Here is a 26505-nt window from a genome sequence, read left to right as displayed (position 1 = left end):
CCTCAGTTACCCCCAGACTCAATAACTCTTTGTTCAGCACTGATGTGTGTACACACCGAAAACTACAATTACACTAATTCATATTTGACTTGCTGCATAATCAGCTCAATTAATGAATTAAGCTGACAGACTAACAATCAACCCGTGCAGGAAGTTATGGGCAGGGGGGAGATTTGCATGGCAACAAAGTGATTTAATCTGTTCCTATGGCAACCACAACTGACTGACAACTCTGTATGCCATTTTTTCTTGCTGTCTTTATCAGTGTCTACACTCTGGTTTGGTTTCTTTCATCTCTGTCTTTGTGTATAGTACCAAAAAAAAAAACATACAAAGAAGCTCTTTGATCAAATTGCTATATTTGCATGACATCAGAGTGAGATAAATCAGCTGTGTAAGACTGAACAAACCTCTGAGTAAACTGACGTCCAACTGAGTTGGACTGAAAGTCACAAAGACAAATATGAGATGCATAACATTAGACATCAGTAAGAACTAGTATATAATTAAGGTCAAGTCTGTCATATATTTGTCTTTGTAAGCCTGGAGGTTTCCTTGTTGATTTATTCAAGGATATACACCTGCCATTCATTTTTCATTTGACTTATTAAATTATAGCCTTGGTGTGTTTTTCTCCCCCCCCCCCCCCCCCCCCCCCCCCCACAAGTCGCAGCAGACTGTGTTTCTACTGAACCTACTTTCTGGAATACATCCCTGCTGCTGCCATTTCACGTGTTGTTTTATTGTTTACTGTGACTGCCTCTTCAAGTTTGTGTACTGCCCTTGTGAGTCGCAGAAGAATCACATCTTCATTACCTGTGACATCTTCTGTACCTGCAGTACTGTAGGAAAAACAAGTACTGTCACGTTTCTGTATTTTGGTGCTGAAGTATTAGTTCTCCCTAACGTTTACTGCATAATACACAGAAATGAAACACTAAAAAAAACACTGGCCCACAGTGATACTAGTGAAACTGCACAAGGACACAAGCTTGATATTTTAAAATGGGAATGGACACATTGCCCTGATATGTGACAGATATTAGACATTAAAGGGGGTCTTAAATTAACAAATCTTCATTTCTAATAAATTTCATTTCTAAACTGGATATCTTTAAAGCAAACTAAAACTCCATATAGTCAAATGTGGTAGGTGCTTGGCATTTAAAAATATTGTTCATCTCCATTTAAATTCATATAACACAAAGTAATGTGTTTAATTAAAAGTTTTCTATTCTCTTATCTGTTACTTTTCCTTAATCTCACTGGATGAAAAATGAGCAGAGCCATGTCGTGGTGGTATTTATGAAGCAATAATGTAGGAAGAAGATGGGATATTTAACTATCATAAATCATGTATTTCATGTACATATAGCAGCATATTACTGCAATGTAAACTCGCATGTCATTTCTCTCACTGCTGTTCAATGCAGTGTCAAATCTAATACATTTGGAAAAAAAAGGGCTGAAATGGAGGATAAGAGACACAGAAGAACTTGGACAATATCATACTAATATTTTCATCTAGTTGCAATTCACCAAGGATGTCATGCAGCATTATTTGTGAGAACAAAATGAGATAGGGAAACACACATCTACACTCCCTCCATTTGTTCTTTGATATCTCTCCTCCTCCTCGTGATGCACTTTCCTCTTGTAGTGAAACAGCTTTTGAACCAGCTTGCACACATGCATTGACATGCACTCAGACACACACCCACCCAGTAGTATTATACTCCTATCACAGAGACAATAAGTTGATAGATACATTCTCGTGTATTACAGATTCCCTCCCCTCCAGCCCTGCACCAGTTTGTCATACCCTCTTGTCCTGGAGAGGAAACCTCGTATCACTGAGGAAATGTGACATCTTGGGGAATTGAGGTCATTTAAATTGGCAGGAGTGCAGTAATTACTAGAATCTGGGCAGCGTCCTGCATCAAATGGCACATGTTGAAAGTTTCAGCTGTCACAAGCAACACTTTTCATTTGCACAACTTTCACGTCAGGCTGAGGTTTAACTCTAAGCAGCCACAGCTGACAGCGGGAAAGAGAACAAGTCTGTCCAACAGAAACCCAGTCTGCACCCATCTAAACTGTATGGGAAATGCACTCACAAGTATCACATTTGAGTGGAAAAGACAAGAGTGAAAGCTGTACTGTGGTTTCATTTGAACATTATGTCCGTTAGTTATTCAGCCTGCGTGCTCACTCTCTGAGGTGTGTGAGCTTTGCTATGTTACAAACCGTCTATGTTACTAATAGACTTTTTAGCAAAGTGTTTGTGGAGCTCCCATGTAAACGTGCTGTTCATTCCCCAGCCCTCCTCCCCACACCGTGTTTCAGCACTTTCATCTCTCCTGCCTAATGCCTTTTTCATCAATAATCCTCCTCTATCCTGTTTTTCCAACCTGGCTGCATTTGAGCAGGAGTTCTTGTTCGTCTACTGCTCCTTCCTGTGTGGCACATACACCCAAGGTTTTTTTCTCTTTTTGACCTTTATTTGATGGTCAAAAGGAAACATGGGGAGAGAGAAAGGAGTATGACATGCAACAAAGGATCACGGCCAGAATCGAGCCAAGGACGCTGTGGTTACATGGCATGTGCTGTAACCATTCAGCCACCACAGCACCATGTAGCTGCACCAGCTCCCATCATTGGTGTATATCTGAGTAACAGGAGTCGTAGTATCCCCGTCAGCTTCCCCAGCTCTCCCTTAAACTTGTTGTTTGTTTTTTCACTTCCCCTCAGTTTGATCGGTGTCTTTAAACTGGTTGAATTGTTTGAGATCTGCCATGTTTGTTTTTGACTCTACCTCCATTACTTTTGCTTCAGGGTGAAATAACAAGTACTGGATTAACTGCCATCCAATTTAGTTCAGATATTCATGTTTGAAGTCATTTTTGAGTGAAGAATGAAGGTATGAATTGGCCTTAAAATGTTGAACATAGCAAACATTAACATCAGCATGTTAAACACTACCGCACTGCTCAGGACTCATCTCAGGGATGCTTGTTTCATCCTGCTATTTGACTTCGTCCAACACGAGGTGTAAACTCAGCCTCTGTGTGCAGGTTGGGTAAAAAAAAAAATCTTCCTAACAAGCTCAGAGGTCACCTAACTCCTCCACCTCCTGCTAAAAAGCTGTAGACTGTTCCTGTGCAAAGAAAAACAAATGGTACCCATATAGCAACCTCCATCTCAGAATCACTTAAGTCCACCAGCTCCAGCTACATAATTATCATATTAGGAACCAATCACAGTCCAGGCAGAATTGAAATATCCAGAGCACTTTGTAATACCAGGTGTAAATGCAATGTGCTGTGATCAGATGCCATTATCCAGGTGAGATATCCAGATACAGATCGCATGTTATTACCGGCTGTAATTGGCTCTTAGCCTTGTTTTCCCCTCAATTAGATGCTCTCTGGAACAGATTCACTCTTTGATTTTGCTGTGTGTGTCTGCTTGGTATCCAGTTTGAACTGTTAGTGATGGTATCTCTAATGAGGGTCAATGTAACAAACACACAGGTATCAAAGTCTGCTCTCTCCTTCTCTGTTTTATCAATCCCCTCTTCCTTTCAACCCATCCATTTCATCCTGTCATTCCTCCCTCAGGCCCTCCCCTTCATCTGTCCATCCTCAGCTGACTTGGTGCATCCATCTCTCCACCTTTGTCCATTCCTCCATCCAGCCTTTCTGTCTGTCTTCCTCGCACCATTGCCTCCTGTTCTGTCTCCCTCTTTCCCGCCGTCATCCTTTCAGCCCTGTCAGTTTCTCCCTCTGTATCTACCACTCACTCTGTCACTCCTGTCTCCAGCCCTCTCCTCCCTCTCATCCTCTCTTCTCCCCTATCTTTGACATCTGTCTACTCATTCATCTCTCCCTCTCTCTGTCTCTGGCTGTCCTTCACCTCTCCTTTGCCTCATCCACTTTGACTCACACACCATCTTTTCTTTGTCCCTTTAAGAACTTGTCGCTTTCCTTCCTCACTCCATCCTTCTGCTCTCTACTATCCTGCTGTCCTGACACACTCTACCCAGGTCTGTCTCCCTTGCGTCGTACTTGCGTGTACTAGTACAAGCACCAGAAGTAAAAGGACCTGAAAGAAGTAGACTTTGAAGTAATTAAACCACATTTGTAAAGGTAACTACCATTCAGCCATTCAGCTGAATCCCTGGTGTACTGGCTTTGATGAGCAGGTACGTCAAAGGACTAAACGAGCAGTTTCCATTATGATGACACCATATTTCAAATGGACCCCAGGTATTAATGAATGTTTTAGACCACTACCATTTGGGATTTTTTCAAACAAGTGACACAAGAACATTTGGTTCATATGGTTCCTTTAATTTCACCATGATATCTATTCACCAGGACATATTACAGGTGAAGAATGAACCTCTTAGTTCTTTCTGGTGGACAAACACACACTCCAAATTCAAGGTCTTAACAGTTTTTTGGATCCTATAATGAGAGAACATGTGCAGCAGAAGTGTAGCAATACTGTAAATGCAAAAAACTATGCCCCAAATCCATACTGCATACTGATTCTGGATGTGACAATACACACAAAACAGAAAAGTAAGTGTGTGTGTGTGTGTGTGTGGCTGTGTGTGTGTGTGTGTGTGTGATTATTCCAAGCAGACTATTTTTTATGTCTCAGAGATCTCTAACATTTTGGAAAATAACTTAAAAATGCCTCTTTGTTGAGTTGAAGTGACAGTGGAATTAGCTCTAGTATTAGACATACTGACACACCCACAGTACTTTGGATTTATCTGTACTGCAGTTTTTTTGTCATGTTCTGTCAAGCATATAAACAGAAACAACAAATCTTAATTTACTTTACACCAAAAGCATCTTTTTTCCCTTATGTCCTCCCACGCTTCCTCCTCTTCCTCTCCCCTGCCACTGTTCCTCACCTCCCTCCTTTGCTGATGCTGTTCCTTCCTCCACAGCTGCTCGTCTTCCTCCGCCCTCTCTCTATATTGCTTTGATTCTTGTGTCATATCTCTAGCTTTTCTACAACGCTAGCAGCTTGACAAGGTGGTATCTTTTTGACTGAGAAGTCATCCTCTCACTTTTCTCTGCTACTTTTGCTTCTCTCTCTCCCTCAGCAGTGATAATGGATGTGTACACAAGTGTCAGTGAGGAAGCAGAGTACCACAATCTATAATCAGAATGAATGCACCTCCACACACACACACACACACACACACAAACACAAACACAAACACACACTCTTACACAAGGAAAAAACATTGCGCAGGAACATTATGTGAATACCTATTCATCTTCCTCCCTGCTTTGCTGAATTCCTGCACAATAGAGGCAGTTCTGTCCGATGTGTCTGCTGAGTGTGTATGTGACAGATGAAATGTGAGCTACGTGTAAGATATATTTTGTCTGGGAGGCAAAGTGAAGGGGAAAGGGTGGGGGGGCTTGTGTATGAGATGTTTGTCTGTCTGAAAGGTGTAAGTTTGTGTGCGACAGGTAGACCACCTCTGCATTCAACTCCAGCTCTGCCTTTGAACTTCTCTTCTGTCAGGGTTCAATTTGTCCATAATTTAGCTGTAAACCATCTTTGCTTTGTGTGTCCAGTGTGTGTTTCTCAGTGACACGGTGCATTCAGTTTTTGTGTGTGAGTGTGTGTGAGAGTGTAGATGTCGCTTGTCAAGGGACATTGCACATTTTGTGTCCTTTCCATCCTAAAGTGATGTAATTATACCTGCAGGCTCATGCTGTGTTGTGTGTGTGCCTGTATGCTGAAGACAGTAAGGGATTGTGTGCCTGTTTGGATGAGACAGCACGAGGAGTCTGAGTGCGCACATATGAGGGACAAATGTCAGGAGGCAGAGTTGCTTAACTGCTGCTTGTGAATGTATGTTAGGTCCTGCCTTCAGATGTGACCCAACAGGAATTCACAATAATGTAAAAAAAGTCCATCAATTCTGTGATTCAGTGGAAGACCATGCACTTTGTCCAGTCTCCACAATGTTTCCACAAACATGCAGGAAATACGTTGATAAGTTAACATCTAAGAAACAGTTTAATTTTCACTCAGGCTGCACTCAGGCTGTGCTTCGCCCCATCAAGCTCCCTCAATTCAAATCTCAGCAAACAATTTCTAAACTCACACCTAACCTGAACCATGCCTAACCTTTAATACCAAAGAATAAACATTTGATTAATGAAGCTTGTTTGGAGCACACTAAGCACTGACTGCTTGGTCTTATGTGGACAAAACATCCCTCAGGAATTTCCAACTCCCCATCTATAGATGCTGCAGCTGCAGGACCACTCACCAGCTCTCAGTAACGTTCAGGTAATTACATGGTTGAATGGACTCTGATTTAGTTTTATGCTTCAAAGTTGAGTTTCAACATTTCCAAGGTCAAGAATGATGTTTGAAGCTCAGCAACATGGATGAGAAGCCCTTGAAGTGATCAGGATTGTGGTTGAAATCTGTGTGAGCCGGAGAAAGAGACGATGACCAGATGACCAGGAGTTCAGATGTCACAGGCAGAAGTATTTACTGAAAGTGTTGATGTGCGTCAAGGAGAAAAAGATGAGCAGTACACAGCCATCACTGGACTCAGAGTGGTGAGTTCCTGAAGATGTCTGTTGCTACAGGATGTAAGTATTCCTATCAACACTCTTCCAAAGCGTGTTAAAATAAGGCGAGTCTGTTGGTCACTGAAGCCTGGTCATTGTCATATGTTCTTACCTCGTTAATATTATATGTGTCTTGCCTTTTGCCTTCTTCACTCATCCTTCACTAGAACTGGATTTGGGTAGTTCTCTCTAGGTTTATACTTTTCTCTGCATCCTTATCTATAAGACATTGGTTACCGTAGCTGTGGAGGATAAAGATGGCTACATCTAGACATCAACAGTCATAATAGAAGCTAAACAGTGAACCACTGTCGAACAATGTGAGGTCATTGAGTAAGGCCTACAAAATAAGAAAACGACACTATAAGGAAGAAAATTTCTTCACAATAATAAAAGTGGAATATCTACACTTCTATGACGACTGGGCAAATGTATGTGAAATGATGGAAAGCTCCAGAAGAGCTACTACGAGGACCTAGAGGTGTCCTAGGTTCTAAATACTTGTTTTTGATTTTAAGTCTTTTTTGCACCTGCTTTAGTGGAACTGGGAAGGACATCAGACATGCATGTTCTTTGTGAGCATGCTCCATGACTTTTGATATTAAAGCAGTTTAATTTACCTGTTTTCTGATCCTTGGTCACATATTGTGATGTTATATTGAGGACACAAAATCCTATATGTGTGACAAATCTCAGGTCAAGCTCCACTTATGAGCCTTTTTAAATCTCATGGTATTTATCAATGTACAGCAAAATAACACTCGACTGTGAAACATTTGCGCAGCAGCAAAGTCAGAATTTTTGGCTGCAATACAGAAAAAAAAAAATAAAAAATCAGTGCGAGACTCTGCTGGGTACCTTTTTTAATATTGCCCACGCATAATGCTGTTCAGTAGAGAGGGTATAGAGTCTGCTAGCTTTTCTGCTGATATAGGATTTCAGGTACATTCTGACCTATAATAAGTTGTGGGCACTTGTGTATTATATTTCAAATGAGTGACATGATTTACTGACATACATGGTATTGGATATCTGCAATAGAATTTGACTGGGGAGTTTTTAAGGACGCACAACAAAAGTTTGGACGGCAGCCATGACATTTTGTGCAGCATCTTTTATTTCACCATGTTCTGGCCAGTTTGTTTCATGGCAGGAAAAAAAGAAATGCATCCAAAATCTCATCTAGTGCAAGCTAGTGATAAATATGTTCCCATGGACAATCAGCACATTATTGAAGACAAATCTCAAAGGTCTTTTAACAAATGTCATCAAATCTATCATAGGGACACTGGCTGACAGTGACCAGTCAATGTTCATTTGCAAACAAAAATTCAATAGAGCGCAGATTTACTGTATTGACAGACTGATAACAGACTTAACTGTGATCTTCATTTACACAGCAGGACAATAAAACAGGTCATCTGAAGTGCATATAATAATGAACCTGTTCATGCATGCAGAGTTAGTGTCACACTTGAATCACTTCAGGTTGAGGGCAGCCAGTATTGATCAGTCTAATATTGATTACCTTAATGGTAATGTTATTAAAAAAAAACTGCATCATATCCATCATAGTTAATGCGTCATATATATACAGTAGAGTGACAAATGTCTACTTCTAATTTGTAATAAAGTCATTATCAGTGTTGTTTCAGTAATATCAAACAAATGCTCTGAATCTACTGCACAGTGTTCAGTGAGGAATAAAATCATCGGGTGATATTATCTAATACTTTATGTTTAATACTGTGATTTCTGCTGGTTAAGGAAAAAAATGCTATCATTACATCCTTCGTATGAGGCAAGTGGATAGCCAGGCATGTAATATTGGTGTTTTGGAAGTGTGTATTTGTGTGTGGCTGAAAGCAAGAGGGAGTGTTTTAGAAAGTTGCCTTCATTGCATTTAGCTGTAAATTCAGAAGTTAGATAAGGAGATGAAGCAGCAGCCATAAAGTGTGTTTTTAGAAGCTGCATAAAGATCGTGTGTCTGTAAAACTGAAAAAAGAGAGAGAGAGAGAGGGAGAGAGAACAAGAACATTTTGATGTGTGTCAGAGGAATTGAGTTAGTTGTTATTGGCTTTATTGCTTCTGGTATGTGTGCATCCATATGGGCTTGAGAAAAAGGACACCACCCATTTTCTTGTCTCCTTAGGGTGTGGATACATGTTCATGCATTAATATGTCAGAGCTTGAGAGAAAATGTGTGTGCTGCACCTGGTTATTTGTCTGTTTAGGCTAGCTAATTAGTCTTAAATGACCACTCTCCATCTTCATCAGGCTGAGAAAGAGTGACAGAGAGGGAGCGGGAGTTAGGAAGACAGAAAGAAACAATGCCTCGCATTAATTGAAAGAGGGTCTGACAAACGAGGGGTGAAAATGGAGAGAGGAAAAGGACATGCGGTGAATTAAAAAGAGTTGCGCAGCCCGGAGCTGCTGCAGAAATAAAGCACAGCAGCCTGCTGGACCGAAGTTTCAGGCCTGCATTTATTAGATATGTTTGAGTCTGCAGAGGACTCCTACATTAATACATTTCACTGTGAAACCATATGCCACAAAGCATGGTAATGACTCTTTTCCTACCCTTCATTTTGTCATTGAGCCTCCTTGTTTTGCCTTTCTGATTGTCTTGTGAGCTCTTCCTCCTTTTATCCAAACCCTCTTCCTTTCTGTGTATCTTTCTTTCCTCCTTCGGTCCCTCCTTGTTGAATGTTGGATTCAGCAGCCAGTATCTCCAGCTCTCTGCTCTTGGCTTTGATTTACTCTCTGAACGTGGGAGTTGGAGGAGTTGCTGCCACATCAGCAATTATCCTCCCTCTCCCTCTCCAGTTTTCCCAACCCTTTTCATATTTCCTGGCACACTGAAGTATAAAAAGATATTCCAGAAAAGGTCAACTCAGGATCATTGTACACTTAATAATTAACATGCTAAAAACTAGTTACATGCTTGGCCATTGTCCTGTCCCTCCTTTCCTCCCTCTTCTCCTCATTATTTCTGCACCCTTCCCTCTCCTCACACTCTCCTATCCTCTCTTAACCTCTCTCCTCCTCTGCACTACATTTTTTTATTTGGCTCATGCCTTTTTGAACCTGTTATCGGTTTCCCTCCTCTTCCTCCTTTGCCTCGTCCTCCTCTTCCTTCCCCTCCTTCCTCTCCTGTCCATTTCTGTCTTCTTCACCACAAGGAAACACATGCAGCAGTAAACAATCCACAGCTTTTCCTCTGGCCACACACGTGTGTGTGTGTGTGTGTGTGTGTGTGTGTGTGTGTGTGTGTGTGTCTGTGTCTCTGTGTGTATGTGTGAAATAACCACAGACAAGGAAATACTGCTGAGATGCATAGATGACATGCCTGGATGCTCTGTAATGAGCTAGATAATGGTTATAATAGTGTGTGTATATGTGTTTGAGTAAATATTGTGTATAACAGTGATTACCTGAATCAGCCTTTATATTACAGTATGCTTTGATGTTGGTGTAAAAATTCAGATGAATGAGTGTCTGTAAGCACTGCAGTATACAACCGAATCCAGCTTTGATATTCAGCTATTTTGTGTAGTTTGTGTGTACACCCGAGCATTGGTACATTGTGTGTGCGCGCGTGCACTCAGAGGAGTTTTGTTTGGTTTTGTGAGCACGTCATAAAATAATTTTAAGGTGATTATAATTGTGCAGTGAAGCATACAGTGAGTGATTGAGAAGTAAGCAGATGAATAAGAATGAGTGTGTCTGACTGTGTGTTTATGAGTGTGTGTCTGTGTCTTGACACTAAGGGAGAATCTAATTTGAGTGTGTGTGTGTGTGAGGGGGACAGAGTGAGTTGAGGCTATTTATGATAATGGGAAGGATGCTTATCATGATTATAATCAGAGCTGTCGTTGTTTTTGGTTGTATGATTTTTTTTATTTTTTTAATGCACATGGGCAAACCTGACTTTTGTTCAACATTAAAGTCTTTTAATGACATTAGAGACATTTACTGGGCTCATACTGTACAATATGATAAGGCATAAGCAGATAAAGACAATGACTGTTTATGAATGGAGATAATTGTCTCGATAAGGAGGTGCAAGAAAATATAAAACTCATTCAACCCTCTGAACCCCAGGCCTTCGTTCACTCTGTTTTAAATCTCCATTCATTATCTGTACCACTGGCTGGGGCTGACATTAGCCGAGGGCGGGCTACACCCTGGACAGGTCACCAGTCTGTCTCAGGGATGACACATAGAGACAAACAACCATTCATGCTGACACCTGTCTTGCCTTTTGCCTTCTTCACTCATCCCTCACTAGAACACTTGGGCAGTTCTGTCTAAGTTACACTTTTCCCTGCATCCTTATCTATAAGACCTTGGTTACCCTAGCTACGGGGGATAAAGATGGATCCATCCAGACATCAACAGTCATAATAGAAGCTAAACAGTGAACCACTGTCTAACAATGTGAGGTCATTATGGCCTGAATTCTTGGAGTGAGTAAGGCCTACAAAATAAGAAAATGACACTATAAGGAAGAAAATTCCTTCACAATAATAAAAGTGGAATATCTACACTTCTATGACGACCGGGCAAACGTATGTGAAATGATGGAAAGCTCCAGAACAGCAACTAAATGGACCTAGAGGTGTGAGTGTTCTAAATAGTTATCTTTTTTTAAGTCTTTTTTCCACACTGTTAGATAGAAAGATGGGCAGAAAGAAAGAAAGAAAGAAAGAAAGAATACTTTATTAATCTCTTGGGGAAATTCAGATTGTCCTGTAGCTCACTAATGTATTGTGGTAAAGACACTGCTTTTTGCAGAGTCACTATAGGTCTTGACAAGGCATGTCACAAATTGTTCTTCTGAATAACTAAAGCTACTCAGAAATGCCACTCCTGTATTTATGTTTTGGAGAATTTGCAACATGGATGTACTGGATAACCTCTGATACAAAAAAGTCTAAATGGGATGATTTTGTAGGAAGAGCTGAGGCTGTAATGAGTGTTGTATTTTTTCATTGATTTCTAAGTGGATTTGTGGATATTATCTGTGATTGACACCAGAGATGCTGGTGTGATTCAAATGCGTTTTTATCCTTTTTGTGTTCAGAGTACACTGAGTAATAACTGTGAAAAGAACGGTACAGAGTACAGTCAGCTCACATTCCTGTGTGGGTTTTTTTTTTTTTTTTTTATGGTTCTGTCCACTGGTACCGAAGGTTAGGTGTTTCTGTGGTGATGACCTTTCCTGTTGAGATTTTATATGAATTACTATAGGTGTCCTTTGCCACCACACTGTCCTCTTCATGTGTGATCCTGACAAGACTGCACTCCCTTACAGGAGCAACACCATTTAAACCCAAGGCTGGAATTAATGAAATCCTAATTTGCATGAATTACCATGACCTAAATGATAAATTAAACTGTAATTTCCATACGTTCGGTCCAGTAATCCCCTTTGGATTCCTCCTAAGCCTTTTCTGCATGCTTGGGGCTTCTGAGCCAAGTTGTATCAAAGACTTGACGAAAACCAGAGAATTCAGCATCAAACGGAGGTGGATCATGGGTAAGGCCCTGGGACAGATATTCATTTGGGGATGGCAGCAGAGACGGGGTACATCAGTCTTTTCCCTCTCTGGAAGATGAAGACGTGACTTCAGCTTTTTTCTTTGGTTTCAAATGCCACCAAAGAGGAGTAGCAGAAGCTTGGCTCCAGTTGAAGACTTCATTTCTGATTTGATTATGCAGTCATGAGCCCAAAGGGATTTTTCAAGCACCAATTCACTTTGCTTGACATATTGTACATTCGACCCACCAAAGCATGCTGAAAAGGTGCTGGAGCATCGTCTATTTGAACCGACCAATCGCAGGTCATGTTTGTCAATATTGTTAGGTTGTCACTCCCCACATGCCAACTAGCAGAGTGGATGCCAGGCGTCACTTCTTGCATTCAAATGATTCACCTGCCTGTTAGTCAGAGAACTGTGAGTGGAATATAATGGGGTGAAATGACAGATGAAATCCCTCCCAGCTAGACGTAAAGGAAGCTTTGCCGCTTTGCTGGACTGCCTTGCACAGAGCAGGCCTACCTACTGGTGTGTGACACCGAGTCCCTGTTGAGCAGATCATTTTATTAAATAAGGCTTGCACATAAATTGTCTTGTGTGCCTCTCCATCTCCCTGCCTGTGTCATGAGAGACTTCCCTCACACGCTAGCACGAGAACACATACATTCATACATCAAAGGCACATCTACAGTCTGCTCAGAGCATTGGGTTTCATTAGGATGGTTTCTTGCTGGGCTTTGGTTTATGGGAAGGAAGACCCAGTGACTCCGTCCCTGCTGAACACTCACACACTTATATTGCATGGTTCATTGGTTTAAAACCTGTTAATGAAAATTCCAGCAGGGAAGATAGCTATAGATGTTGAGTGTGAGTTTTATGCATACACAGTTGATGAGCCTCAATTTATGTATGCCAGTATGCATGTAAATGTAGAACTGTTTGTCTCCCTGTAAAAGTAATTATTTGCACAGGTGAATGGATCACTGTGTGCGAGGATGTTTCTTTGAGGCATGTGTCATTTTCTCTGCATTGGTTCATGCAGCATTGTAGATAAAATCAGCAATGGGACCTGAAGGTTGTGGTGCCATTGTTATATTAAAAGGATGTTTTTTTTTTTTTTTTTATCAAATCCCATGAAAAGACCAAGGCCAATAATTAACTGACCCTGATCCTGTTCATTGCAACAAACATGGGCAGCTCAGTTTTTGAGTCAGTCCCGTATACAGCACCTCGCTGCACAGTATTCTCACTAGATCCTCAAATGTGTTTGAAGCTGAAAATGGTCCCCAGCAAACTGACCATTTCATCTGTGTAGGTAACATCTATTGAAAACAGCACAGTGTCTAGCTGTTCAAGGAGATTTCCTGGCAATGTATTTTTTATGAAACTATACATTTGTGACCAGTTTTTAAAGGTTTACTTCTTCAGAAAGAACTGGACTGCTTCGGGCTAAGTGCTGCTAAAAATAGTGACTTTATAAATCTAGTAAAGTAATTCGTAAATAAACTTAAAAAAAAAACAGGGGTCTCCAACCTTTTTTACTCTGAGAGCTACTTCGATAAAATAAAAGGGGATGCGAGCTCCTCATGTCCTATATTACTGGTTGCATTAATTCACATATCGTATCAAACTGATCTCCAAAGATAAATTAATAAATCATCAAATATCTAAAACTCACATTTTGTCCCAAAAATATCAGAAACTTCCATCGGTGTCAATTTTTGTGTCACCAATCTGTCATGATTCAGTCAAAGCTGAACACACGGACATAACGCCACCGCAAATAAACGTCCATAAATCTGCTTAGAAATCAGAGAAAAAACAAAGCTCTTCAGTCAGTGATGTGGTGATAGTTGTCAGTACATCCAATGGTACGTGACAAACAGGAATTTAAAATAGCTCATTAGTACGCTTTATACTTTAACATGGGCTAAAAACAAAAAGAGCTCAAGTTGAAGCACACAGCTTAACTCACTGTATCCATGGCAACATATTTCCTGTTTGTTGAAAAAGTTTATGTCTGATCTGTTACCCAGAGGAGTTGCTGCACATGGCCCTATACAAACTCATCTGACTGACAAATTTTCCGTTGTTGCTAAGAGTAAGCTCCTGATGGAGGAATGTTTACTTGCAAAGTTAGCATGTCACCTTCTTTGGGTCATTCTTTACCCTCTTTGATGTTAAACCGCATCACCATCTCATTTTTCTTATCTTGTACCAACCGTAATCTTTACTCTTTTTGTTTTCCCTCTCAGATTACCCTCTTCTCTGTTCTCCCAGTTATTCTTCTGTCTACACCCCCCCCCCCCCCCCCCCCCCGCCTCCCACTTGTCATACAAATGCTATGTGCACAAGCATTTGCACAAGCAACTGAGCAACTGAGCAAGCTATCTCTAGCATGGCAGAATTGAGTTATCTCTTTGCCAGTTTGCTATTTCTGTTTTCCTTCCCTCCTCTCTTCCTTCAGTATTCCTTCCTCGCTCTTCGCTGCTGCCCTCATCCTTATTCTTTCATGTTGTATTAATTGCATACAATTTCTTTTTCTCCCAGCTGCACTCTCTCCTCATTGCTGCCTCCATTTTACTTCACCAAAGCTCATATTTTACACTTATCATGTTATCTGGTCTACTCTGTGACTCATAGTCTTGTGTCATTGTGTGTGTGTGTATCTCTGTATGTATTTCTATGTTTGTTGTAATGTTGTGTGTTTGCATGTGTGCTGCTTTTTGGATATCTTTCTGTGGGCGTGCCAAATGTGCAGTGTGTGGCAGCAGATGCATTTTTAAGTACATGTGTACTTAGTGTGTTGATGCACATATCCATGATTGTGTGTATATTTGTGTGTGTGTGTGTGTGTTTGGTGGGTTATTTATCTGTCTCTCTTTCTCTCTCTATTTGTGACTTTCACTGTGCAATTTTCCAAGTGAGAGAACTTGGATTGCATTTTACCAGGCCTGTGTGGGCTTTTGCATTTGTGTGTGTGTGTGTGTGTGTGTGTGTGTGTGTGTCATCTGGTGTGCATTTGCATGTTTTGTTGAGTTGCTGTATACGGATGTTCTTGTAGACTCATCCTTTAAATGAAAATCTGAAGTGTAGCTGATTTTTGAGGGCCAGTGAATAATGGGTTATTTTTAAATTGGAGTCTGCATGATTGCCAAAGTTTATTTCAAAGCCTTTACATGATACAGAAATTAGCAGCAATTTAAAACATTTTACAGTTTCCAAGTTCAATGTTGCTTACATGATATTCTCCTCATTTAGAACTAGTGGTTAATCATAATATTCAAATGAATCCCTAAATTTGAGAAGTAAACTGCTTATCTTTTGGTTTTTAGAGGCAGGGTTATCCCCCAGTAACTAATATGGGTTTATATTTCTAGGTTTTAACATTGCAGTTGATTAAATTACTAATTATAGTTGGAAGCTGCTAAACTGTAGTAATGAATATTTTTTGAAAATAATCAGTCCCTAAAGTGGTAGAAAGGAAATATAAATGCTACAAGGAGTGGATCTTTTTTTTTTCCAAAGCACACATCAGTAGTAGATAATGCTTTGCAAGGTCACAAGCATAACATATGAATGCTGTTGTATGGTCGGTTTTCGCTCTCAGCAAAGTACCTGGAATACACAGATAAGAGTGAAGCACACAGTATAAATACATGTTCAAGTGTTGTGTAGGTGTATGAGTAGTTATTCAGGGTTCTTGGGTGCTTCTGGGACATCTTAGTTTGCTGTTTAGCTTCCTGGGCCTGTTTTGGGTCCAATTCAAAGCAAGACCTATGATAGGATGAGCGCATTTGACAAACTCAATGCCATGTTTGCTCTCACTGTAGACTACTGAGGTCAGGATTTCATTTTAACTGTGTGTAACCAGTGCAGAGAGGGCAGGGGGAAAAAGGGGAAACAGCAGTAGTATAAGTCATAAAGTTTGGGCTATGGACCATTTCAGAAGACTTTCAGAACAACAAGAGCCAAGCGTATAAATTTTGATAAAGGAAACACTGTACACAACACTGTTTAAAAAAATTTAATGTTTGTATTTGAGTGGATAATGGTTAACAACCAGATGGGACCCAAAGGAAAATAATGAGCACAAAACCTAAATTGTGCACATGTGATAAAAAGAAATGAAAGAAGACCCGGGTCTTTTTATTACTGTCTCTGTTCTCCACTTCAAATCTGGTGATGTGTTTCCAGCAGGCGGATAGGTAGAATCAGTCCTCTAAATTGTGTGTCAGGGTGCGGGTTTGTCCTGCCGCACTTCAAGTTTGAGGTCTAAGTTGTTCAGTCTAAAAGGGCTAGTCTTGGCATCCATTAATGGAAAGTAACCAAAATCTTCAACTTGTCTCAAGGCGATCATCAGGAACTCTGCATCTCAGTCTTCAGAATCCAATCTCAACAAAAAACCTGACCTATGAACAAGGTCAATATAAAGTTACATTTAAGCTTTAGGTTTAACGCATAAATGTTACTCATTTACCAAATAAAGCTTAATTATACTTGTCTTCATATTCTTTTCTAATTCTGTTGTACAACTATTTGGATAAAGCAGTCAAATACAGGCTATGTTGTAGTATTGACAATTAGCTCAACTTCTAACAGCATGTTGAAATACCAAAAAAACATGCTAACAGTAACTTAAATATATGCCAACCAGCAGCATTAAAATGCACATTACAAGACAATAAAACATAAACAAAATACCAATATTAACCAGACTATAGTCCGTAAATATACCAATACACAAAACATAAGCATTATTTACCTTCAAACTCATAAAAGAGACCATTTTTCACATAGCTAGCACCATTAGCATAAGTGAATGGACTTTCCAATGCAACAGGTTAACATAGTGTCTAGCGTGACATTAGCTTCTCAGCTAGCGACCTTCTAAAGAACAACTCACCAGTTCAAAGCACTGCGAAGCAGTAGAGAAAAATGGCATCAGGCCCCTGAACTTGGCTGCAACAGCGTCCAGTTCTTTTATCTGCATTGTAACCTTAGGTTTTTAACATGAAGTATGTGTTACTGACATGAAATTATATGTAACAAAGACTGGTGATGTGCCAGCATAACCAAACGAGGATAAACCAAGGCGGGATAAACAAGCTTATTGGTCACGGTAAGAAATATTAGAACAGCCATTGGTTAGTCTTCAAAGGCATGAAATGAACATTTCTCTTACATAAATTATTGCTTTCGGATACTTTTAAAGTTACTATGAGGGTTTTTTTTTTAACAGGTTTTAACCTTTGAAGTCTTTATTTAACCACTGTGTTTATTAATTAGTGCTATCTTTACAGTTGTCTTTTATATTTATGATATTTTTACTGTTGGGTTACATATACACCACCTTCCCAGGTATATATCACGAGGTGTATGTGAGTGCACGATGCAGGTGTCCAATTTGAAGGTTTATCATCAAGAGTTCAGGGGCTTGTGGCCAGGTTATATTTCAAGCCAGGTTCTCAATCATGAACAACCACCACAGCTGAGTCGATATAGAGCTGTGGAGACGGACATCATGTCAATATCTAAGTTTAATTAACCAGCATGATGTCTTCAAACATACCTCAGCACATCAATCAGTCTAGATCTTATATGGGAGCACTCTGACTCACACAGGTTCCCAAGCAGGCTTTGAACATAGTGTACTGCAAACTCAAATATAAATGAAGAGCGACTCACATGGCATCTACGTTTGCTGCTCATATGCTGCCCAGAGGTTGAACCTTTAAAGGTAAAGGCATTAAAGCTTTTGTGTCACTCATACTCAGTAAATGCAATTTATCTATGTTGTGTTTTAGTTTATGGATAGTTATCTTAACCATTATTATCCTAACTAATGTGCTTGATTGCACAAGTTATTCTTCTGCTGTTTTTAGAAGTTAACAGACAGCTTCAGGTGCATCCCACCACCTTCTTGACTGGAGTAGCACTGACCATTATTTGCCTGTAGCCCTGGAACTGAGAGAGAGCACGACTTGGCTTGTGTTCTGGCCAATGGAGATGCATATAATGTAATGTAATATGTAATATTATATTAAATCTCATTGGATTTTATCCAGAGGCAAATGAAATGACAAGTGTAAATCAAGGCTCAACATGCATAAGAAGTTTCAGCTTGAGTAGAGCAACAGCAGGTTTCTAACGAGTGTTTTTCAGTATTTTACCATTTTTACAGTCTGAAATAATCTTCAAAAAAACTCATCAACAATTCAATAATTGGCTAATTGAGGGGAGGACAACAATGTGCCAAAGAGTCAACAGCCTGCAAGTGTTTGTTCCAGCTGATGATCTCAGCAGGTCATTTCACCCCCTCTACTTGACAAAGTGCTAATCAGCAGGTGGGTGTTGGGTTGGAATGAAAATCTGGTAGTTGTCACTTATTGATTTAGTTATATGATCACTTGTTGTATCCCTGCGTTATACATTTATATACAGTGTCTTTTTGAAATGACTGTATTTCATGCTGATGCTACATTATCTGCCAGTGTATCTCAAAACAATTAAGACCACATTTCCCCTAAACCTTTGCTGTGTAGACATCAGTGTCTTTCTCAGCTTACACTCGGGAAAAACAGCAACCACCACCATGATGCTGTTTGGTACCACAAGACAATAGAGGATTGCATGTCATATAAAATTCAGTGTGAAAGACTGTGGAGGTTGCCAAAGCTCTTATCACTCTGATGATTATCTGTATCACAACTGATCTGACAACGACTTATTCATGTTTAAATAGTACGTGCGGCATGTTGTGCCATAGAAATGGTTGTGATGCTTAAATGACTGTAAATAGATGAGGATTATTTTCATTAAATAGCTCAGTATGTATAGTTTTAAATCACATATTGGATTTTTAGATAGTGTTTTCATTGTGCACAGACATCTGTGTCATTGGAAATACTGTATGCGTTTGTACTGTTTATTTGTTATTCCCTCCGTCTCTGCTCCTCTCCGTATTTAAATTCTCTCTCCCCTTCTGTCTCCCTCCTCCTCCTCTTATCTGCATGCACCGTCTTTCTCCTTTCGGCCTTTCTCATCTTGTTCCTTGCTGCCTTCTGGACGCAGGAGTTATTTTGTATTCCTCTCCCCACTCTTCCATCTGCTTTATAACAAGGAAAGCAGGAATTAATTAATAGGCTGAGTGAGGCCTGAGAAAATAGGGGAGAAAGGGAGCTGAAAAGGAGAGAAAATCTAATCAGATAGGATCCGATTTTTTGTGTGGTTGTCATCTGGGGTTTAGTGAATGTCTGGCCATATTTTCCACCCTCCACCCTTCCACTATCTCCTTGCTTGTCCTCCTTCCCTTTTGTCCTCTTACTGTTTGTCTTTTTATCTGTTTACCTAAAGCTGTCTTAGCTTTCTTGCTTGTTTGGAAAAACAGTTATTTCTTTTTGAGTCCATCCTATTCTCTCATCTTTCCTCTCTTTTCTTTCCATCTATCCTTTCTCCTACTCAGATTTTCTGTCTCTCCTCACGCTGATAAACTGACTAATATTTTTCCCTCTCTCCATCTCTTGCTCCACCTCTACCTCCATGTTCTGTTTGCATTTGCGTATCGAACAGGCAGCATAGTTTTTTGGCTCCCAGCTAAATTGATGTCAAAATGCCATCCTCATGCCACAATGATTCAAATTTCTTATTTCCTCCCCTCTCCCATGCAGACAGCTCATTCCTAACGTCTGTCTCTCCATTTCTCACCTCCCCTTGCTGGGCTCCCTCTTCTTTTCCCTCTGTTTGCTGTCTAAATCTGTCTAATGAAATTCATACAAAACAAGATGGGAGGCACAATGCCTTCCTCCTCACTGTCCTCCCTGCTTCTCTCTTTCCGTCTTTTCTTTCATCTTGGTTTGTTTTTCTTTCATGTTCTCTCTCGGTCCATTTACTCAGTCTGTATTGTCCTTTCTCTCTGTCCTTCATACTTTCCTCCATCTCTCTTTTCCGTCTTCTTTTCCCTCTGTGGAACCCCTTTTCTTCTAGGTCCTATTCTTTCATTTTCCCACTTGATTTCTCCTGTTGTCTTTGTTTGTGTTTATCCATCCCTCCTATTCCCTCGCCATCCACCGCTACCGATTTCTCTGTTATCCTGCTTTTCTGCATTTCCATTCCTGCAGGCCCAACTTGGAAGCACGGTGGCTGTATTTCCTTTTATTTATTTAGACAAGTGTGTGTGTGTGTGTGTGTGTGTGTGTGTGTGTGTGTGTGTGTGTGTGTGTGTGTGTGTGTGTGTGTGTGTGTGTGGGGTAGGTGTGTACACATTTGGTAGACAAGAGTCTGCATTAGTTTTACTGAAATGAGAAATACATTTCTGCTTTGCTCTTTACCACTTGCCTCGGAGCCATTGTGAAAAATGTATTTACCGGAGACGAGGTTTATGTGAACATGAACAAACCCAAATGCTGAGGAAACACACACACACACACACACACACACACACACACACACACACACACACACACACACACACACTCTTCACTAATGAAGTTATGAAATCGAGTATTCACTTCAAAAGGAGTAAATGTTTTGCATTTCGAGGCCACATGTGGGAGGTGAGGAGGGAGAGCTGGAGACAATGGAAGATAAAAGGAGAGAGGAGAGGCAGAAAGACAGAAAGTGCACAGATGAAAGGAGAGGATGAGAGGAGAGGAGAGGAGAGAATAGGAAACAGGACAGAGCTAGAATTTATATGAAAGGAAGATAAAACAGAGTAAAGGAGGACTTATAGTCTGTTTCCATTTCTGGTCCTTCGTGTTCTTCTCTTCCACACTTGCTCACACTTTCCATCTCCTCCTGCAGTGCCATCTCCGTCTCGCTCTCACTTCCTTCCCCAATCCACCCACCTTCCTCTCTTCCATCCTCCCCATTCTTCAACTTTAACATCCCTCCATTTCTCTCTTCCCTGTCTCCAACTTCTTCTGTCTGCCTAGTTAAAGGCACAAAAATAGTTTGACTTTTTGAGAAATACAGTGTATTTGCTTTGTTACTGTGGGTTAGATGACAGGATCAGATGCCACCCTCTTATCTGTCCTTTAAATATGAGGCTACAGCCAGAGGATGTTTATCTTAGTGGGAAACAGCTAACCTGGCTCTGTCCAAAGGTAGGTGACAAAATCCACCGACTAGGACCTGTAAAGCTCCCTAATGTATCTTGTTTAATTCATGTAATATGCAGAGCTTGCCTAGATATTTATTCCTGTTTGTGGTCTTTATGCTAAGATAACCAGTACCTGTCAGTGAGTGGTGTGAATCTTCTCCTCTAACTCTGCAAGGGAAAAAAAAAAAGCCCATCTCTTAAAATACTGAACTATCCCTTTAAGTTGAGTTTTCCCTGAAGACACTCGTTTTGCATGTCAGAAGAAATTCTTCCTTAAAGAGTAACCTCCTTTCTGTAATCCCACCTAATCTCCTTTCTTTCAGTTCTTATTATCTCCTTCCCTAATTTACCATCTTCCATCCTTACCCGAAGTCATTCCTTTTCCCTCGCTCCCTCTTCAATTCGACATGGTCATCCCCCTCCTATCCCTCTCATCCCACACTCCCATTTATCTGCCTTATCCCTCCATTCCTCCTTCCCACTCTCATCCCAATACCTCTCCCTCTGCCCTCCACCTTCGCTTCCTTCCATCGTCTCTTCCTTCTGTCCTTTTGAGAGAGGCCAAATCTAATCTCCTTCACACTCCCTCTCTTTTCCCACTCGCTCTTTTCAGTTTTGGCATCCAGCATTTTATCCTCTTCCGTACTCCGCACTCCCTCTGCTTCCCCTCACTTCATTTCTCGCTCTCTTGCCTTGAATCGGAGATGTATAGCTGTCATCTTGTCTCTTTTTTTATTTATCTCTCAATCTCCTTCATCCTTGTGGATCTCAAGACTGGAGAAGAATATTATCTTTACCTCCCTGCCTGTTTGTCATATTTCCTTGTCTATCTCTTCATCACTTATGGTCACAACAAGCTGCCTTCCTCTCCTCACTAGCCTCTTCTTTCTCTCTCTTTCTCTCTCTCTCCCCCTCTTTTAGTTCTGGGCGCACAGCCACCCCCTTCTCCCTTGCTAACGAGCTCTGAGTGAAACGACTGAAAATGATATGCAATTACTACTCAGCCTTCATGGTGTCAGTGTGTGTGTATGCACATTTGACAGATTGAGACGGCGTTTGTGCGCTTGCTGCTGAATGTGAATGTATGTGCATGCTGGACCTTCAGATTATGTGTGTTTATGTCCTCAGGTTCTAGTGAGCACTAGGCTAATGTACTTTCCATGTACTGTGATAATAAGTGTCCAGGGAGGGGAAGTCGTGCATATCTGTGGGAGCACGCGTGTGTAAGTTGACAATATCATGAGTGCTTTCTTGGGTGTTGTGTATGCATATACATTTTCATGAACATATTTTAGATTTAATGGCAAAGCATTTGCGCGCGCGCGCGCGTGTGTGTGTGTGCACATGCAGGTGCTCACCCCTCTGTCACAGGTCAGCACATTATACATCCTCCGCTCTGATCTCCTCAGCCCTGGCATTCTAACCTCCTGCATAAGTCAGGGCAGACAAGATAATTCATTTTAACAAAATTACATTTTAATGAAACCTTCATTGCACTCTTGACTCTGGAGATGACCTGCAGTAATTCTACGACGATCCTCCTTTAAAGGGGGATGTAAATTTTTGCTTTGAAATGCATATCCATCCTTTACTCATATGGAAGCATGCTATTGCTATGCATATTTGCAATTTTCGTGCCAGGATTCATACATGATGGTTGTTGTTGCTGGTTAAGTAAAACCATATGTTTTAGTGGGCTGTACAAGCTGGGCTAGCTGCATACACATACTGAATAAACTAAAGTGTTGAGTGTTTTTTTTTTTTTTTTTTTTTTTTTTTTTTTAATGAATTTCTTTATTGGAGAAGGTTTAATGTGCATATCCCCACCTCCCCCACTCCAGAAGAGTGTCTTTAAATAGTACAGGCTTCATTCTTTGATGGTAATATTTGACACTATCTTACATGACATGTATAATAATAAGACGTTCATGTTGGACCAGTTAATGTTGATGTTACGATGTGCTGCAACAAAGTGCTCTGTCAGGTTTGAGTACGTTAAGATTTGCTTTAGCTGAGATAAAACATTTGCATCAGAGGATAAACAATATGTTCATGACATTGACCTGGACTTTAGATGAAAGGGTTTTCCTCATCTTTGAAGCTGCTTGGAGGGAGACCTGCTAAGTTCAGTGGGAGTTTAGACTTCTACCAACACCATGAGAGCTGATTTGGTTTCCTCAAAGTAGAGCTTTAGTGCAGAAATGTAGAATGTGATTATTTTTCTCCATGGCCTTTACTTAAGGATGACATTTAAACATTGATCTTATGAGGTGCCACAAGAAATGTGTGTTTTGCCATATAATAATGTAAGGTGGGGTGCAGAGGGGTATGCATCTGCTTTATTCTCTAGACTGTAAGCTTCATTTTCTGCTGTCTCCATGGTGATACAGTATATTGTCAGTCAGAGAGGGAAGAATTTGCACTGCTTGTACAATAAAAAAAAAAAAAGAAAGATCTCTCAGGTGCTGCTATAAAATGTGGCTAAAATAGTACTTACAGGAATGTTGCCAGTATTGGACTATGAATATATATATATATATATATATATATATATATATATATATATATATATATATATATATATATATATATCTATATATATATATATATATATATATATATATATATATATCTATCCATTTGGTTCTGCAGTGTAAAACATTTATACCTTAGTGGGTTGGTGAGCAGTGATTTCATCAGAGAGCAAATGTTAGATATTTACAAGCATAGCAGAACCTCAAGCAAGGTGTTGCCCAGACAGGACGACCAAATGCAAAGTAATGTACGTGGCTGTGAGAAAGAGAAGATTCAGTGCGTAGACACATTTCTATGACACTTACAGGGGGTTTTCCATTTTTCCTTTAGATTGCCAGAGATGAAATATAAACCTGGCAGCAATTCAGAAGCCGTAAGCAAGGCAAAAGTACAACTGGCAAACAGTCAGAGATGCCAGGCAGGAAGATAGACATGCAGTATTGGTCCTGGCATCTGAGAGGATTTATGTATTCTTTAGCATTGTCAGGAATAAAGAATATGTTCACACCTTTGACGCATCAGAACCTTGAAGTGAGGAAATGGTGGAAGGACACAGGCAAAGGATCAATGCAAAATTTTGTTTTTATATTTTTAGGTTTATTATTTTTATTGTTATTGTTTTTTAGGAAAACGGAAAGTGAAGATACACAGATATAGATGCATAAATAGTATGTCATCATTTAGAAGTCACTTGTGAAACATTTGGAAACAGCGCGAAGACTTCCCACAGTGTATTTCCATGACTTCCGTGTGCTCCCATTATACCAGAAAAAGGAGGCAGCTTCTCTACTGTTCCATTGGATTAGCTGTAATGTGATTATTTGCTAATTTGCTAAGTATGCACCGCTAAAGCCAAACACCAGCTGTAATGATAAGGGCCTTAAGGCAGGTCCTGCACTGTTACCTCATATAATGTTGAGGCTCAGGACTGTAGAGGGGCTCTGAGTCTAAATCTAGTTATAAGACCTTATTATTAAAGTTTATATTGTGCTTACATGCTGCTTGTTCCTAAATAAATTCCTATTTAATCAAATTTCCACCAACTGATTGACACAGAACAACCCTTGGGCCAGGTTGTGTTGTGGCTCAGGAGTACTTCTTTTGGTTGGTGGGGCTCTAGGCAAAAATATAATTAAAAAAATATAATTAAACTGCCACGCGTAGTCTGCTGTGTGCTCGGCTCTTGATGGGAACTTACATGACAAGGAACATGCACAATATGCAGCGAGTTAGAGGAAGTGGGGGTCAACAACTTTCAGATTGGATTCGTGAATAAGCAAGTGGAACCACTTTAGTTTAAAATTAGATTTTAGTCATGGATAAATACAGAAGTTTATTAAATTAAAACTCAATTTACAGTAGAAAACTTTGCAAAGCATCAGGAATGTGTGGTCCTTCTATAATAGGAATTATTCTTTTTCTCAGTGTCCATTTGATAGTGTAGAATTATATTTTTCACACTTTTTGTGGGCACATTTATAGATCTTTAAAGTACAAACAATGAAAAATACCCTTAATAATAACCATATTGGAACAATTTTGCAGGCCATAATATATTATATACACTTCATGAAAACAGAGCTAGAAAAAAAAAAAGTTTTCTGCATATTTATTTTCACTTTTACTTCCCCAAGTTGTGACCATGGTTATCATTTATGAATAAGAACGCCAAACAATGAAAATACCATAGTTTGCCTCTCTAGATAAAACTGCATCTCTCTTCCATATGTTTCATTTATGATTAATTCCTTTTAGTCTTGTCCCAACCCCTCTATCCTGTTTCAGCAAGATGTTTATAAAAACCCTTTTTGACTTTTATAGATTTCTTTAATAACTGTGCTTATTTCATAAAAGGTTGAGCAGACACAATCAATTTTTCAATTTAAACTTTATTGTCATGACTTGTAAATGCATCTGTGTTGGCAGAGCACATAAAGGAAAGTGGTGGATAAAGAAGGCTTCTGATGGTTTACTACTTTTGGGAACATCTGAAGTAAATGTGTCTTAGAGGCAGTGAATACAAACTAGTTCCTTTGGGCAGTTTTATGTAGTGACTCCTTTGACTAAATGATTATTCTTAGACATGGTAATTTATGTGGGAGTATAAACTAAGCCAATATTGACACATGGCTGCAATTTAATTCAGAACTTTATCAGATCATACTGTGCAGCTAACTACATTATCCCCAGTCATGTTGCCTCGGTATCAGATTCTCATCCCCTCTCCTGGTGATATTTGCCCGACTCTGCCTCTGTACAGATGTTTCAGGTCAATCCTCCTCACTGTCACTGTTAATCCTCTGTGCTCTCTAACACAGCCAGAGTTTAGCCAACACTTACAACCAGCAGTATTTATCCTCATCACACTTATTGAGAATGAGGCCATCCATTCGATGCAGTGCATTTTCCATCTCTTACTTTGCTGAAGGCAAATCGCTGCCATCGTGGTTCTGTGTAGCTGGGCCTTACTGTGGAACTTGCTAATGATACAAGAGGCTTTTATTCTGTAACTGGCTGCACTTGGGGACAAATGTTGCTTCAGGCTCTTTAATTTGTCTGAGTGAAATTAGTATACAATAAATCTCAAACCCTCAAGGGTCCTCATTCAATCAGTGTTATGTTTTCAAAGTGGAAGAATTATGTGAGGAGAACACACGCACACGCACACGCACACGCACACGCACACACACACGCACACACACACACA

At 40.1% G+C, this 26505-nt stretch overlaps 1 protein-coding gene across 3 annotated transcripts in view; it reads left to right on the top strand.

The window, feature by feature from the left end:
* pcxb (pyruvate carboxylase b) overlaps positions 1 to 26505 on the top strand; it is a 283342-nt gene that overhangs the window by 59236 nt on the left and 197601 nt on the right. The gene's annotated exons all lie outside the window — the stretch shown is intronic.

The sequence above is a fragment of the Trachinotus anak genome, unplaced genomic scaffold, assembly GCF_046630095.1.
Source record: "Trachinotus anak isolate AG129_WGS33_773 ecotype Australia unplaced genomic scaffold, CSIRO_AGI_Tana_v1 ptg000005l, whole genome shotgun sequence".
Classification (NCBI taxonomy): Eukaryota; Metazoa; Chordata; class Actinopteri; order Carangiformes; family Carangidae; genus Trachinotus; species Trachinotus anak.
Note: the sequence above shows the minus strand (reverse complement) of the source record. Positions and strands in the feature narration are given on the sequence as shown.